Genomic DNA, 17,410 nt, shown 5'->3' with positions numbered 1-17,410 from the left:
TACTTTTGTCAGGTTTTGCAAAGACTCTCACCAAGGAAAATTGCCAGAAAGCCGTATATTTTGAGAAGTTATTTTATGTAGACAATCCGTTTCGGCATCTCAGTAATGCCATCTTCAGGCTCCTCTGCACTCAACCTACAGACAATCAGGTACATCGATACTTGCATACTGGAGCCTTCAATATCTGGACTCCGTGAATTTGTTTTTGGAGTGCTACTTCGAAGACTTCACAACATCAACATCTACATCTACATCTACATCTACATCCATACTCCGCAAACCACCCGACGGTGTGTGGCGGAGGGTACCCTGAATACCTCTATCGGTTCTCCCTTCTATCCCAGTATCGTATTGTTCGTGGAAAGAAGGATTATCGGTATGCCTCTGCGTGGGCTCTAATCTCTCTGATTTTATCCTCATGGTCTCTTCGCGAAATATACGTAGGAGGGAGCAATATACTGCTTGATTCCTCGGTGAAGGTATGTTCTCGAAACTTATGGAATTAACTGCTTCCAGTTGCTGACCTGCTATATTGTAGCTAAATGATAAAGGATCTTTCTTTCTATGTATTCGCAGCACATGACACTTGACTACATTGAGATTCAATTGCCATTCCCTGCACCATGCGTCAATTCGCTGCAGACCCTCCTGCATTTCAGTACAATTTTCCATTGTTACAACGTCTCGATATACCACAGCATCATCCTCAAAAAGCCTCAGTGAACTTCCGATGTCATCCACAAGGTCATTTACGTATATTGTGAATAGCAACGGCCCTACGACACTCCCCTGCGGCAACCTGAAATCACTCTTACTTCGGAAGACTTCATTCCATTGAGAATGACATGCTGCGTTCTGTTATCTAGGAACTCTTCAATCCAATCACACAATTGGTCTGATAGTCCATATGCTCTTACTTTGTTCATTAAACGACTGTGGGGAACTGTATCGAACGCCTTGCGGAAGTCAATAAACACGGCATCTACCTGTGAACCCGTGTCTATGGCCCTCTGAGTCTCGTGGACGAATAGCGCGAGCTGCGTTTCACAGCTCATTCGTTGTCAAGTCTTCGAAGTAAACATCCCAAAAACGAATCCACGGAATCCACGTATTGAAAACTCCAGTATGCAAGTCTCAATGTGTCTGATTGTATACACATGGAGTTGTTGTCAAGTCTTCGAAGTAAATACTCCAAAAACAAATTCACCGAATCCAGATATCGAAGGCTCCAGTTCGCAAGTATCGATATATCTGACTGATATACATAGAGTGCACAGTGTCCTGAAGATGGCATTATTGAGATCCCGAAACTGGTTGCCTAAATAAAATAACTGCTCAAACCATACGACTGTTTGGCGACTAAATATTTGACCGGCCGCTATCCTGTATCCACAATCATCAGAAAATCCACATTCATTATTTCATTGGTGGCTGTAATTTTCAGCAACTCTAGTATATATTTTTCAGAATAAAATTAAATTGTCAGTTGCAAATATATTTTTTTGTTATGCCTTATCGGTTTCGAAAAATAAATTTGTCATCTTCAGAAGCTTTGTATTGGTTTAGCAGAGATCAAAATCTTATTCATAGAAGCATAATGGCATGGTATGTTCCGAATTGTAAACTGCCAATCTGTACAATGAGCAGATACAATATGTAAATTTCTGGACATAGCATGGTATTAAGCTTTTATGCAGAAGATATTGACATCTGCTAAACCAATACTAAGTTCATGAAGATTACAAATTAGTTTGTCTAAATTGGCGAAGCATAGTAAAAGTATACTTGCAGCTGACGAGTGAGTTTTATTCTGAAAAAATTCAGAATGGCTGAAAACATTATACATAAACATTAACATAGAGAAAAAATTTTATTCTGGCCTTGAGCTGCACTCTATCAACACTATGGTTCGGTCGTTTTGGTGTTCAGTTACACAGTTCTCAGTCAATGTCACGACCTCACAAACTATGGCATCACAACCATATAATCTGTGATACTGTAAGACCGTGTATTTTAACTGTTGTGTATAACATTTTCCACTGCCTAAATTTCAGTTTACAAAGTTAAAAAACAATTCTGTTGCAGAGCATAGGTGAAGAGTGCTCAATTTAACAGTTTCTCACTCAATGTCAAGACTCACAAAAATTAGCACTACAACCATTTCACCTGTAGTATTGTGCCGTTTAATTATTTATTGTGCTTAATATTGTCCCTTGCATAAAGTGTAATTTAAATGTTAAGAAACAAGTTTGATGCACATCGCTCTATGCAAGTGGACTGTATCCTTGCTTCTAATGTTTGGTTACCTAAGAACTAGTGTTTCTTTCAGACGCTACTCAGTTGTTTCCTGAAGATGGCCCAGTAAGCCGAAAACTGATTTTAAATAAACTAAAATCAGTAGAACAAACACAGTGTACTTGTTACTCAACTTTAAATACATAAAAGACGTAGTAATGCTAGGATTACCGGTGGCAATGGTAGCACTGGTAGAGAAAGAAACATAAATGAATGTGTGGGAGAGGAAGGGGTGCGAAGATTGCTCTTTGCTTTTTATTTGTTTTGCACATAATTAGAGAAAAAGTGCATATGTGTGTGAAATCTTATGGGGCTTAACTGCTAAGGTCATCAGTCCCTAAGCTTACACACTACTTAACCTAAATTATCCTAAGGACGAACACACACACACATGCCCGAGGGAGGACTCGAACCTCAGCCGGGACCAGCCGTACAGTCCATGTCTGCAGCGCATGAGACCGCTCGGCTAATCTCGCGCGGCACATAATTAGAACCACACATCGTTCGGTGTTAGTCCATTGTGTATTCTGTATCCTTATAAAATATAAACTGCATTTTATAAGTAATAAAAATCAGTTGATCGCCTAACTTCTGCATTTTTATATAACCATAGCAATTATTTTGATACAAGTACAGTTTTCAAGCACAAAAATACCGAAATCTATACACCTGTTGTCGTTTTTTGTGTTCGATACATCGATCTTCATGATAGAAGGCAAGTGTTTCCTGTTATTATTGATAAGTGCGAAAGTTGTTTATGAATAACAGACACATGTTTTACATAAGCTCAATGAAGTATTGAAGTGATGTTTGATAGGTTTCTGTTTTGTGTTTTTTAAAAATTGTACCCCATTTTTGAAGAAATTGCGTTTTCAAGTGCTGTATAATAAATAAGTATTTTTTTTAAAATTTAGTATACACCCCCCTGTTTCACATTAAAAAATCAACAGTTTTCGCATAAAATTTGATTTAAGTATTAGCAATTTCAATTTTGCCATAAATGCTGTTTATTTTTGAATAAAGGATAGAAGGCTACCTACAACAATGTTCCATAGGTTACACGGCCCTTTATATATCCGCATTCAATTTCAAGACGGTTCATCAGTTCCGGTTTCTAGAGAAATCTAGCAAGACACTGATCGCGTGTGGAAACAAAGCGAGGAAAATTAGTTAACACCTGATGGGTATGCAACACACGTAACGTACAGGTAGCGCAGTTATAATCTTTACTGACCAAAGCCACTAGGAAAACTGTTGTAGTCTATACTTGCTTGTACTAGTCTATTCCAGACAGATTTACAGAAGACTGTACTTAAGTGCGATAATGCTCTTGCCACATAAAATACTTCATTAAGGAATCAATAGTAAAACCAGTTAACATTAAATACGTTGAAACTGATATAAAGCTGATAACTGCAGTAGAACTATAGCTACATGTCTTAGCACGGCACACGCCGCTATGGGCTGCAAGGTCAGTAGAGGTGGCATGAGACTAAGAGGCTCACATGCCGAAGTTTCCGCAACTTGGCAACGCATCAAGTCGCACTATCTATTAATAATCGAAGATACCAGCTGCTTAGTTTACGAAAAAAATATTCTAAATAGCATGTAAGTGTTCATCTCAAGTATGAATAGCCAGCATTATGCAAAATGAAAATATTCAGGACAATACAACAGCAAACATTGGGTAAATTCTTGTACGAAACAATTACAGTGTAATAAGGAAAAAAAGAGAGGAAAGCGATATTTTAGAGACTACTGAGGAAAAAAAAAGTCAAAATAGTTCAAATGGCTCTGAACACTATGGGACTTAACATCTGAGGTCATCAATCCCCTAGAACTTAGAACTACTTAAATCTAACTAACCTACAGACATCACACACATCCATGCCCGAGGCAGGATTCGAACCTGCGACCGTAGCGGTCGCGCGGTCCCAGACTGACGCGCCTAGAACCGCTCGGCCACACCGGCCGGCCAAAAAGTCAAATTTAGGCAGTTGCAACTAACCGTTTTATACCATTCAATTTTTTTTAATTACGTAACTGCAACTTTTCATTAAGAATGAAACCGTCATTAAAGGAAAGGTGCTTGGAAATTTCTAACTCTTCAAGAATTTGTTCGCCAGTAACTAGATGTAAATTTAGTCTTCTTATGAATCTGTGCGGAATAAAAACTGTCTATTCATTAATTTTTTTTAAATAAACAGTATGCGAAGGAAATTCAGCTCCGCATGCACACACGCTTTCGTGCAGCTCTCACTACTCGTATCCTTTGGTCAAAAGTGATCGTCTTGAGCGTGTGCTTGAGTGCAGAACAACTCAGAATTCTGTGACTATAGAAACTCGTGGAACATGTTTGTGGAAGGGCAGGGAAGATGCTGAATGACTGTAACGCTACGCGTTACCCAGGACTTCCGCTGGCAGGTCGGTTCGAATTACAGTTTTCTGTGTCTACCTAATACGACACTCGCTGAGTTATTTTTAGATAAGGCTTAGGTTACCCTTATTCCCGACTACCACTCTCCCACTGTGGAATGCGGCTGCGTTCTTCTTCACAGCTCCGCCCACTACGAAGATCAGTTGCCGTCGCGACACTGTTAGATGCTACGAAACGTACGAAAACGGTGGAAGTGGGTACACAAGTAGACTAAGACGAGAATCATTGCAACATCGCGCTTCTCAGGATGGAGTAAGAGACGACTGCAGTTCTACATCTACATGTCTACACCTACATATATACTCCGCTAACCACCAAGCGGTGTGTGGCGGAGGGCACAATTTGCGCCAAAGTCATATTGGTGATCATTGGGCGACTTGAAAGTTGGTGGTAATAATATATGCTCTACATCCTCGGTGAAGATCGGATTTCGGAATTTAATGAGCAGCCCCTTCTATTTAGCGCCTATCTGGAAGTGTGTCCCACTTCAAACTTTCTATGAGATTTGTAACGCTCTCACGATAGTTAAATGTACCAGTCACGAATCTTGCCGCTCTTCTTTGGACCTTCTCAATCTCTTGAATCAGACCCAACTGGTAAGGGTCCCATACAGACGAACAATACTCCAAGACTGGACGAACTAACGTATTGTAAGCTATTTCCTTTGTTGAAGGATTGCATCGCTTCAGGATTCTACCAATAAACCGCAATCTAGAGTTCACCTTACCCGTTACTTGTGTAATCTGATCATTCCATCTGAGATCATTTCGAATAGTCACACCCAGATACTTGACGGACGTTAGCGCTTCCAAAGACTGGGCATTTATTTTGTACTCGTACATTAATAGGGATTTTCGGCTTGTTATACGCAGTAGGTTACGCTTACTAACATTGAGAGATAACTGCCAACATTACACCACGCATTTATTTTGTGCAAATCCTCATTGATTTGTTCACAACTTTCGTGTGATACAACTTTCCTGTAGACTACAGCACCATCGGCAAACAGTCTAAGGCCACTCTCAATACCATCAACCAGATGGTTTATATAGATCGTAAAAAGCAGAGGACCTATTACGCTGCCCTGGGCACACCTGAAATTACGCTTGTTTCTGTTGAAGTCACCCCGTTCAGGATGACGTACTGCTACTTGTCCGTTAGAAAAATTTCTATCTAACCGCATATGTCATCGGATAGACCGTAAGCTCGCACTTTTTGTAGCAAGCGACAGTGCGGAACTGAGTCGAATGCCTCTCGAAAGTCGAGAAATATGGCATCAACCTGGGAGCCGGTGTCTAGAGCCTGTTGTATATCGTGCACAAAGAGGGCCAGCTGTTTCTCGCATGACCGCTGTTTCTTAAAACCGTGCTGGTTTCTGCAGATGAGCTTCTCAGAGTCTAGAAAGGTCATTATGTCTGAACACAAAATATTTTCCATGATTCTACAACAAATCAGTTAATGAAAGCAGAGAAGCAAAATCGTTTGGAGTAGTAGTTAGCAGATATCTCACTATGTTTACGATTAAACATAGAAGTACTATTTCAACAGTGGTGGTGTCTTCAACTTCGTTGTAATATGTAATGCCATGAGCAAAGAGTAACACAAAATGTTTCTAGGAAAGCTTGTAATTTTATTACTTAAGAACACTATCAGCTCAAAAAGTACACGGCGGAGTTGACCACTACATGTCACGAAGAAGGGACCCGTCAATATGAAAGGAGGTGGGGAGTGTTGCATTGTCAGTAGAGAAACAGCAATAGCAGAATACATCAGCCAGCAGAGCTTAGTGACTAGTCATTGGATGACAGTTGAGTAACATATCCACGAGGGGCATTTCAACCTCTCTAAAGCTGCAAAGCCAACTGTTGGTGATGTGATAGTGAAGTGGAAACGCAAAGGAACAACCCACCCCAAGATCAGACCGGCCTCCTCTGCTGTAGACAGGGATAGTCGAGCATTACTCAGGGTGGCTGTAAAAAATAGCATGTAATCAGTGGAAGGAATCACTCGTGAGCTCCAAAGTGCTGCCATCAGTCCAGCTAGCGCAATGACTGTGCGAAGGGAGTGTACGATGGTCGAGCAGCTACTCATGAGCCACACATTTCTACAGTCAATGCTATGCGATGCTTGAAGTGGTGTAAAGAGTGACGACACTGGATAGTGGATGACTGGAAACGAGTGATTTTGGATGATGAATATCGTGGGGAAATCCGATGGAACGGTTAGGTTCAAATATGGCTGTGAGCACTATGGGACTTAACATCTGTGGTCATCAGTCCCCTAGAACTTAGAAGTACTTAAACCTAACTAACCTAAGGACATCACACACATCCATGCCCGAGGCACGCAGAAGCGCCTAGAACCGCTGGGCCACTCCGACCGGCGGAACGGTTAGGGTTTTGGTGAATGCCTGGAGTACTATACCTGTCAATTCATTAATTTTTTAAAAATAAACAGTATGCGAAGGAAAGTCAGCTCCGCATGCACACACGCTGTTGTGTCAACAGAAGTACAGAGGAGGTGTTGTTACGGTATGAGAGAGTTTTTCGTGGCTGGGGTGTGGTCTCCTTATTGCCCTTAAGAAAACACTAAATCCGAAATGATACGAACACATTTTAAAGCATTATGTACTGCTTACATTAGAGGAACAGTGCAGACTCGATGATTGTTTGTATTAGTATGATAATGTACCCCGTCATAAAGCAACATCTGTGAAGAAATGATTTGTGGAGGACAACATTCTTGAAATGGACTAGCGTGCCCAGATTGCCGACATCAATCCAATGGAACACATTTGGGATGAATTAGAATGTCAACTTCGCTCAAGATCCCAGCGTCCAACATGACTGACCTGTCTGGTATCGACTCTTGAGGAAGAATGGGCCGCCAGTCCTCCACAGGCATCCAGTCTCCTCACTGAAAGTGTCTCTAGACGAGTTCAAGCCTTCACAAAGGTGAAGGGTGGACGCAACCCACACTAACGTTCAGTAATAGGTGTGCAGATACTTTTGATCAGTCCACAAGCCACCTTACGATGTGTGGCGGTGGCTACTTTATCAGTCCCTGTTCCGTTTACATATGATGGACAGGGATTACGCTTGTCGGTAAGGTTCCTCACGAGCTCCAATTTCTCCGATTTCTACGTCATGTTCTTTTCGTGAAATATATTTGGGAGGAATAAATGTGCTGCTTGACAGTCCTCTCAGTTTTGGCAGGAAGTTTCGGTGTAATAAAGAACGCATCTATTGCAGCCTGTTGCAACTGTGGTTCACTGACCATCTCCGCGATGATGATGTGCTGCTAACCAAATCCGAGACGGAACGCAGTCCTCTCCTTGAATCTCCCATATATGTACTATTAATCCTAACTGGTAAACGTCATTCCAGAGAGAAGAGCACTACTTGCGAATCACATTTCCTTAGGGTTCCCCCAATAAATCTTATTCTGAAATTTGCCTTTGCAGCAAGTACTTTTATTTACTTTACTGTCATGATCATAGGTGTATAACGGTTGTGAATATTTTCAGTCATCGGTCGCTAATTATGTAATCAAATAACAACAGGGTTCCAGAATGAGAATTTCACTGCAGCGGAGTCTGCGCTGATATGAAACTTCCTGGCAGATTAAAACTGTGCCGGACCGAGACTCGAACTCGGTACCTTTGCCTTTCGCGGGCAAGTGCTCTACCAACTGAGCTACCCAAGCACGACTGACGCCCTGTCCTCACAGCTCCGCAGGAGAGCTTCTGTAAAGTTTGGAATGTAGGAGACGAGATACTGGCAGAAATAAAGCTGTGAGGACGGGGCGTGCGTCATGCTTGGGTAGCTCAGTTGATAGAGTACTTGCCCACGATAGGCAAAGGTTCCGAGTTCGAGTCTCGGTCCGGCACACAGTTTTAATCTGCTAGGAAGTTTCAACAACAGGGTTTATGCACAATGCCGTCTTCTTCTTCTCGTCCCTAGCGTTTCTCACATACAGTACGTTTTTTTAGGATCTGGCATTTTTTAACTTTATTACTTAACTTCGCGGGCGGATGCCCTTATTGGCTCCACGTTTGTCAGTGTGACCTAAGGGAGCGAAATCGTGTGCACCATCCTCTATGAATCTCATAAACTTTACTCTGCGTGTGATCGAATTGCAACTAGCTGCCTATCCGCTTCTCTGAGGTGAAAGTTCGGGACCAGTCCAGCATTTGCCTAAATATATGCGGGAAACCGCCTGAAAAGCACACCCAGAATCTCTGGTGTACCAGGGCACTGTCGTTAATCCCCAGTGCAGATTCGATCCGGGCCTGGCTGGCCTCCCCGTCTTGCAAGCTAGTGGGCTGCGCATTACGTTATACGTGCAGGTCTTATGCGCAACACGTAACATTTGCTCGTGCCGGGGGCGATCTGCCAGTCCTTGCTTTAAGCGTTGATCCTGTGAAAATCTTGCATCGAGACTTCCGTACACAGGGTGTCTGAAAAAGTGTCACATGTTCCTACAGGAGGTAGTACTGGTCAAAACTAGAAGAAAAGTTCCGAAAATGTTGTAACCAAAAGCCAATACCTGTTGAGGTACGGGCGTTGAAGGTTCACAGTTAACAGCCTGAATATTATTTACGGATGAGCCAGGATTCACAAGAGATGGAATAGTAAATTATAACAATACTGACGTGAAAGCTGTTGCAAATCATTGTGCAATTAGGTAAGTGAGACACTGGGATCGCTTCAGTATCAACGTAAGGGCAGGAATTGTCGGTGACAGACTCACAGGGACATACATTTCACCAAACAGAATAGCATGTAATAAGTTTCCTTTAATTTATGTCTATGGTCACAATCTTTTTTGTTTAACAGATTACCGGTTTCGGTCTTTAATGGCCATCATCAGATCTGTTTCATAAAAACAAAGTCCCAATGTACTGCAGCCATAGTGGTATCGTCAAATGTTACATCTACATCTACATCTACATCTACATGACTACTCTGCAATTCACATTTAAGTGCTTGGCAGAGGGTTCATCGATCCACAATCATACTATCTCTCTACTATTCCACTCCCGAACAGCGAGTGGGAAAAACGAACACCTAAACCTTTCTGTTCGAGCTCTGATTTCTCTTATTTTATTTTGATGATCATTCCTACCTATGTAGGTTGGGCTCAACAAAATATTTTCGCATTCGGAAGAGAAAGTTGGTGACTGAAATTTCGTAAAAAAGGTCTCGCCGCGACGAAAAACGTCTATGCTGTAATGACTTCCATCCCAACTCGTGTATCATATCTGCCACACTCTCTCCCCTATAACGTGATAATACAAAACGAGCTGCCCTTTTTTGCACCCTTTCGATGTTCTCCTTCAATCCCACCTGGTAAGGATCCCACACCGCGCAGCAATATTCTAACAGAGGACGAACGAGTGTAGTGTAAGCTGTTTCTTTAGTGGACTTGTTTCATCTTCTAAGTGTCCTGCCAACGAAACGCAACCTTTGGCTCGCCTTCCCGACAATATTATCTATGTGGTCTTTCCAACTGAAGTTGTTCGTAATTTTAACACGCAGGTACTTAGTTGAATTGACAGAATGAGGAATCAGCACCAGCATCGTCAAATACATAAAAATCACATCACATGCATGCATGTAAGTATGCATCCGACCTGATGTGGAACCCAAACACTCGAACAGTACTCAAGAATAGGTCGCACTAGAGTTCTACACGCTGTCTCCTTTATAGATGAGGTACGCTTTCCCGAAATTTTCTCAATCAAACGAAGTCGAGCTTTCGCTTTCCCTTCTACCAACCTGTGCAAGCCCACTTTTGAATTTTGAAGCCCATTACTTACTTCCTGAATATGAAGGAACAACTCTTTACTACAGCTCAATACTGAGAACATTTTTGGATGAATTTCTGTTGTAGTTAACCATTCAAAATCAAGAATTTGATGACAGTGTGACATTCCAGGTTACGGTGAGCGAGTCGTGCGAGACGTAACGCGTCCCTTACTTCGTAAATGGTTCAAGACACTCAGACAAGGTTTTGGGCAAATAACAGTTCGCAGAGCCTGCCATGATACTGCCACCTGGCACTGTTTACAGCGACACAGCCGATTCGGTCCACCTTGCCTTTCGATTTTAGCACACCCCTCTGAGCTTTTGGCAGCTTTTGGCGGAAAGTTTCAACCGCAGAAAACCTTTCCTCTGCTGTGGGCGTGTATGTACGTCCTGCTACGCCGTTCCCCACGTTTGTTTGACGTGTATACGCGCGCCGTTTGCATTTTCGTACAGTGCTGTGGATGTCTGAATGTGTCCCGAGCCGTCGACCCCTCGCCGCTGCAAACGAGTTATTCCATGTCTCGGTGAATAAAAAAGTTTCGAGTGTTTACTATGCAACATATATGCTTAATTGAGTGATATCGTTTGCAAAAAACCTCGTTTCGACATCTTGAATAGTTTATGAGATACGACGATTGTTACGACCGCATGATTCGCGATGCCTAGGGACGTGAATCGGCGCATCACTCGGGACTGTCCGTCGGGATAAAACCCAATAACTCGAGATCGAAATGAGATATCGATCTGCTCTCAATGTTAAATAAAATTTTGATATCTTATCTACATTTCATTCATTGCAGTGTGTGAGCTAAAGTCAAACATAAGCCAAATTTATGCAATGCATTTTACCTCTGCAAAAACTTTAAAATTTCACGCAATGTTTTACGTAATTTCATAGATAACCGTAGCTATAGTATATAACGAAAAGAAATTCAGTTCTTTATCACGCGAAGGTATTATACTGTAGGATGTGCAAAAATCATATTTTTTCACCCATAGTTTAAAAAAATCGGAATGTAAACATTGTAAGCTATAGGAAGAGACGGGTAACATACAATATGTACAAGAGCCAAGAGGCAATAATAAGAGTGGACGACCAAGAACGAAGTGCTCGGATTAGAAACAGTGTTTTCTTTTGCCTCTACTGTTCAATCTGTACATCAAAGAAGCTATGATGGAAATAGCAAAAAGGTTCGGGAGTGGAATTAAAATGCAAGGTGAAAGACTATCAATGATACGATTCGCTGATGATATTGCTATCCTGAATGAAAGTGAAGAAGTATTGCGTGATCTCCTGAATGGAATGAACAGTAATGAGTGCAGAAATTGGACCGAGAGTAAACCGAAGAAAGACGAAAGTAATGAGAAGTAGCAGAAATGAGAACAGCGAGAAACTTAGCATCATGATTGATGGTCACGAAGTAGATGAAGTTAATGAACTGACGGAGCAAGCACTGGCAAAAAGGTCATTCCTGGCCAAGACAAGCCTACTAGTATTAAACATAGGCTTCGATTTGAGGACCAAATTTCTGAGAATGTACGATTGGAGCACAGCATTGTACGGCAGTGAAACATGGACTATGGGGAAACCGGAACAGAAAAGAATCGAATCACCTGAGATGTGGTGCTACAGACGAATGTTGAAAATTAGATGGACTGAGACGGTAAGGAATGAGGAGGTTCTGCACAGAATCGGGGTGGAAAGGAATACGTGGAAAACCATGACAGGACATCTGTTAAGACATCAGGGAATGAGCCGCGTGGGATTAGTCGAGCGGTCTAAAGCGCTGCAGTCATGGACTGTGCGGCTGTTCCCGGCGGAATTCGAGTCCTCCCTCGGGCATGGGTGTGTGTGTTTGTCCTTAGGATAGTTTAGGTTAAGTAGTGTGTAAGCTTAGGGACTGATGACCTTAGCAGTTAAGTCCCATAAGATTTCACACACATTTGAACATCAGGGACTGACTTCCATGCTACCAGAGACAGCTGTAGAGGGCAAAAAATTGTAAAAGAAGACAGTGATTGGAATATATTTAGCAAATAATTGAGGACGTAGGTTGCAAGTGCTACTCTGAGATGAAGAGGCTGGCACACGAAAGGAATTCGTGGCGGTCCCCATCGAACCATTCAGAAGACCGATGACTCAACAAAAAACGTCGGCCGGAACACCGTTTCTCAGCACAGGCACGAGCAGAACAGCCATAACGAAAGCCGCCTTAGCACGGAATTCAAAGAGCACATTTGTAGCAGCGAAAGTACATCACAGTATTCACTTTTTCAAGGGCTTAAAAAAAAGCACTCCGTCTTCAAGCCACAAGTGGCCCATCGACACCATCCGACCGCCGAATCATCCTCAGTATGCGGATGGGAGGGGCGTGTGGTCAGCACACCGCTCTCCCGGTCCTTACGATGGTGTTCTTTGACCGGAGCCGCTACTATTCGGTCGAGTAGCTCCTCAGTTTACATCACGAGGCTGAGTGCACCCCGAAAAATGGCCACAGCGCATGACGGCCCGGATGGTCGCCCATCCAAGTGCCAGCCACGCCCGACAGCGCTTAACTTCGGTGATCCACCGCAGCAAGGCCGTTGCGTAAGGGCTTTAGAAAGCCCTTAAAAATTACTTACTTCAGTGTGAAAGTCGGTACAAGAGTTAAGAGTATCACTGACGCAACAAAATTACGTGCATGTCTACGTACCATTATTTGTCTCTTTCATTGTCTTGAACTGTTTACAGAATAAAAGGGGTGTTACATCTTACGCGACTCACCCTCTATATTTGAACGCAATGCACTAAATATAACTGATGCACAATTTGGTACAAAACAAAAAAAATCACACATAAAGGAAGAAAGCTTGGGGTCAAACGTATCGGCGACTAAAAGGTCATTAGCGATGAAACATCTCGGAATTGGCCTTAAGCGATTTAGGGAAATCGTGGACAATCTAAATCTGGATGACTCGACGGGGTTTGAACCACCATCCTCCCGAATGCGAAATAGTTCAAATGGCTCTGAGCACTATGGGACTTAATATCTGAGGTCATCAGTCCCCTAGAACTTAGAACTACTTAAACCTAACTAACCTAAGGACATCACACACATCCATGCCCGAGGCAGGATTCGAACATGCGACCGTAACAGTCACGCGGTTCCAGACTGAAGCGCCTAGAGCCGCTCGATCACAGCGGGCGGCCCCGAATGCGAGTCCAGCGTGTTACTACTGCGCCACTTCACCCGGTTTTGTACATAAAGTTGAATGTTTGCAGCCGTTATTATGCAACAGACGCGAAGACAATAAAAACAAAATATAGGGCCACGTCTTTGGCAGGCTGTGCACTTTTAGCTTTAACCTCTTAAGGACCTTATTCTTTTCGATATGCTAAAACTACATCCATCGTATGTAATTACTGAGAGTATTTGAACACTGATGACTTATCGAGAAGTCCGAAGACATACCTGTAAATGCGTTGGATGTTAACATCAAGCACAGAGGCGCCGCTCCAGGTTTCAGGCTCGATGGACGCTACTGTCTCCGGAAGGCTTCCCTTGCGGTGACTGATGGTGTGACGTGCTGAATGGTGCCTTGTCAGTCGAGCGTAGCCATTCACGGCAGCGCACGGGGCACATTCTTCACCGGACGTCGAGCCGGAGTTGGCGGTCGCTTTGCCACGCGCTGCTCACCGGGCACGCACCCCTAATAACACCCCCCTATTAATATAAATGAACGCCACGGGGTCCCAACTCGGCCGCACACGTGCTTCATACATCTTTCAAATGTTCCGACCCTCTTCTCGGGGGAGGCTTCAAGGGCGGTCCAAGCTGCTGCAGTAATATGCTTTTCCTCCCTAGTTTTGCCCCTGAAAGTTAAATCGAGATCGCTTCGTCCAAGTATCACGAAGCGCTGTAAAGTTCCTCTTTAAACATTTTCGTACTTTTATAGCAATAACTGACTCTGTCAACGTGACTCTGAGACTGTGGACGTCAGAAAATTAATTTTTGTCTCGTAGCGATGCTTGTGCGAGTTTCTACATTCGATGTGCACGATAATTTCATATTAAGGGTGACAAAGGCAGGAAATCGGCCGTCGTATTTTCAAGCTATCCATCCCGGCATTCACCATAAACCACTTGGAGAAACCAGCAAAAGTGTATATCGAGATGGCTGGGAAAATCTAAATTTCACTCCTCCAGAATGTGAATGCAAAATGCAAACTACTCTGCCATCAAATTCGCTCCACAATAATGTCATTAGACCACATAATTATTACAGTCGACCGCTACGGTCGCAGGTTCGAATCCTGCCTCTGGCATGGATGTGTGTGATGTCCTTATGAAACGTCCCCTTAGAAAAATTTATGAATTAGTCTGCTGGTTAACCCCCTATATTATTTGAACGTACTCAGACATTTCGCTCTTTACTTATTCTGATCAACACTAAACTGACACACAATATTTTTAGCGCAACGCAATCTGACTTTCAAAAATCCCTACAAAAGAATGGCTCTGACTAACATTAACTTATACCTTTCACAAATCACTTACGTCACAAAAATCTTCGTTACTCGAACTACTGCAATACAGCGAGCGCCACTACTGCCAGCTAAATAATAGATTGAAGCTACTGAAGGCACTAACTACTGATAGGCATAGTTAGCAGATGAAAGATTTTGATAGAGAACAAACAATGTATTTACCTTAAAAGTGTTCAAAAGTCATAAAATATATAGCAGTTCATGACATCCAGTCTTACAAATTTACTGTCTCTGATGACACACGTCCAGATCATCCGCTCTCAAAACTCCGCCACCTCTCTCCCCACATCCACCACTGCTGGCGGCTCACCTCCAACTGCGCAACGCTACGCGCTGTTAACATCCAGCTGCCCAACACTACAATAGCAAACAACAATGCAAACCAGCCACAGCCTTCACACAGCAGTCTGTGATTTTTATATAGAGCGTTACATGGCGTTACCAACATAAAAACCTAAACAGCCTACTTACACTTAGGTTAGTTCTAGGGGACTGATGACCTTAGAAGTTAAGTCCCATAGTGCTCAGAGCCATTTTGAACCATTTTTATTAGTCGAAGTAATCCAAATTCAAGATAAGCCCAACACGTGCGAACTCATAAAATGTGAAGAACGCTGGGGAAAGAAGGGGAAAGAAAGATAATAGGCCTATATTTGAGTGTTGTGTTTTTCTTATACAGGGTGAACCCGAACAAATTTTCTGATGTTATTCAGGAATTTCGTCTGAGTATTTTGGAACAAGGAACTCATAGGCTTAGGTGGTGCGTTACAGAGAAATTGTACTTTGTTTGCATTCTTACCACCATTTATCTCTGTATCTATATTCTCCGCTAGAATTCTTAATGTTTTTTTTAAAAATAAAACAAACGTTTTAACATTCAACATCTTTACTCTTCACGTATAGGTATTTATTTCTCAATAAAGTCACCCTTGCGTCGAGCACATGTCTCCCAACGAAAGACCAGTTTGTTGATACCGTCACTGCAGAACATTTGGCTTTATTGGCTGAGCCACAGCCTCACCTCTGCTTATACCACTTCATCATTACCAAAGCGAAGTCCTCGAACGTGCGCTTTAAGTTTTGGAAACCGATGAAAACTGGGTGGGGCACTGCATGGAAGATGATCGACTCCAGTGAACCCAAGGCGTCGGATTGCTACATGTGGCGCAGTACTCGTGTGTGGTCTGGCATTGCCATGCTGAAAAAGAGGGTGCTCCATTTCTGGACCAACTCTTCCAATCCGAAACTCGATTACAACACGCTGTTTTTCACGCAGCGACATAATTACGTTACGCACCGCCATGTTAAACTTTACAGATTGGAGCCCTTTTGTGGTGTCACCGCCAGACACCACACTTGCTAGGTGGTAGCCTTTAATCGGCCGCGGTCCGGTAGTATACGTCGGAACCGCGTGTCGCCACTGTCAGTGATTGCAGACCGAGCGCCGCCAACGGAAGGTCTAGAGAGCCCCAGTTGTACAACCGACTTTGCTAGCGATGGTTCACTGACAAAATACGCTCTCATTTGCCGAGACGATAGTTAGCATAGCCTTCAGCTACGTTATTTGCTACGACCTAGCAAGGCGCCATTATGAGTTATTGTTGATATTGTAAATCATGTACCGTCAAGACCGACGTTAATCATTAATGGATTAAAGTTAAGTATTCCACCAGCTACGTCCGTTTTTCTGAAGTCTAATTTCATTGTCCTGTTCCAGACCTCGCGCCAGCCTGCGTGAGCTAAATCGCGTGCCTTTCGGCCTCCTCTAGTAACACGGTGTTGGCACTCCTGCCAACCACAACACCTTTAACGGCAGAGGACTACAAATATGTAGATATGAAGAATAAAGATGTAGAAAGTTAATAATGTTTGTTTTATTTAAAAAGCTTTAAGAGTTTTCACACAAAAATTTCGGAGGCATTACTTTCAAGCACCCCCTTGTAATTGTAAATGCTTGCTAGGCATGGCAGTACTCGTACACTACACGATAGCGTAGCAGGATGATGATCTTGTACGTTGGCAGATGAATATGGGGAGCCCTCTAAGAATCCTGTCTTTGTAAGATACCTCAGGCACAGATTACAAAGACCTTCATGTGATTACGAAAGCTTTCCCGGCGTAATAATTGATAATATTCTTCTCGAGTGTGCAGCCAGACCATAACGTCATCTTGACACAATATTTCATCGGTCCAACTGGCCGACATCTTCAGGTAAGAGTGCTGGTACACTATCTCGCCGGAACTGACTGACTGACTGACAGTTCCGGCGAGATTGTGTACCAGCACTCTTACCTGAAGATGTCGGCCAGTTGGACCGATGAAATATTGTGTCAAGATGAC

General features: G+C 42.9%; 1 protein-coding gene across 1 annotated transcript in view; it reads right to left on the bottom strand.

Moving 5' to 3' along the window:
• The window catches only part of LOC126297737 (hormone receptor 4-like), a 279,280-nt gene that overhangs the window by 194,889 nt on the left and 66,981 nt on the right, over positions 1–17,410 (bottom strand). The window lies entirely within an intron of this gene.

The sequence above is a fragment of the Schistocerca gregaria genome, chromosome X (assembly GCF_023897955.1).
Source record: "Schistocerca gregaria isolate iqSchGreg1 chromosome X, iqSchGreg1.2, whole genome shotgun sequence".
NCBI classification, from domain to species: Eukaryota; Metazoa; Arthropoda; class Insecta; order Orthoptera; family Acrididae; genus Schistocerca; species Schistocerca gregaria.
Note: the sequence above shows the minus strand (reverse complement) of the source record. Positions and strands in the feature narration are given on the sequence as shown.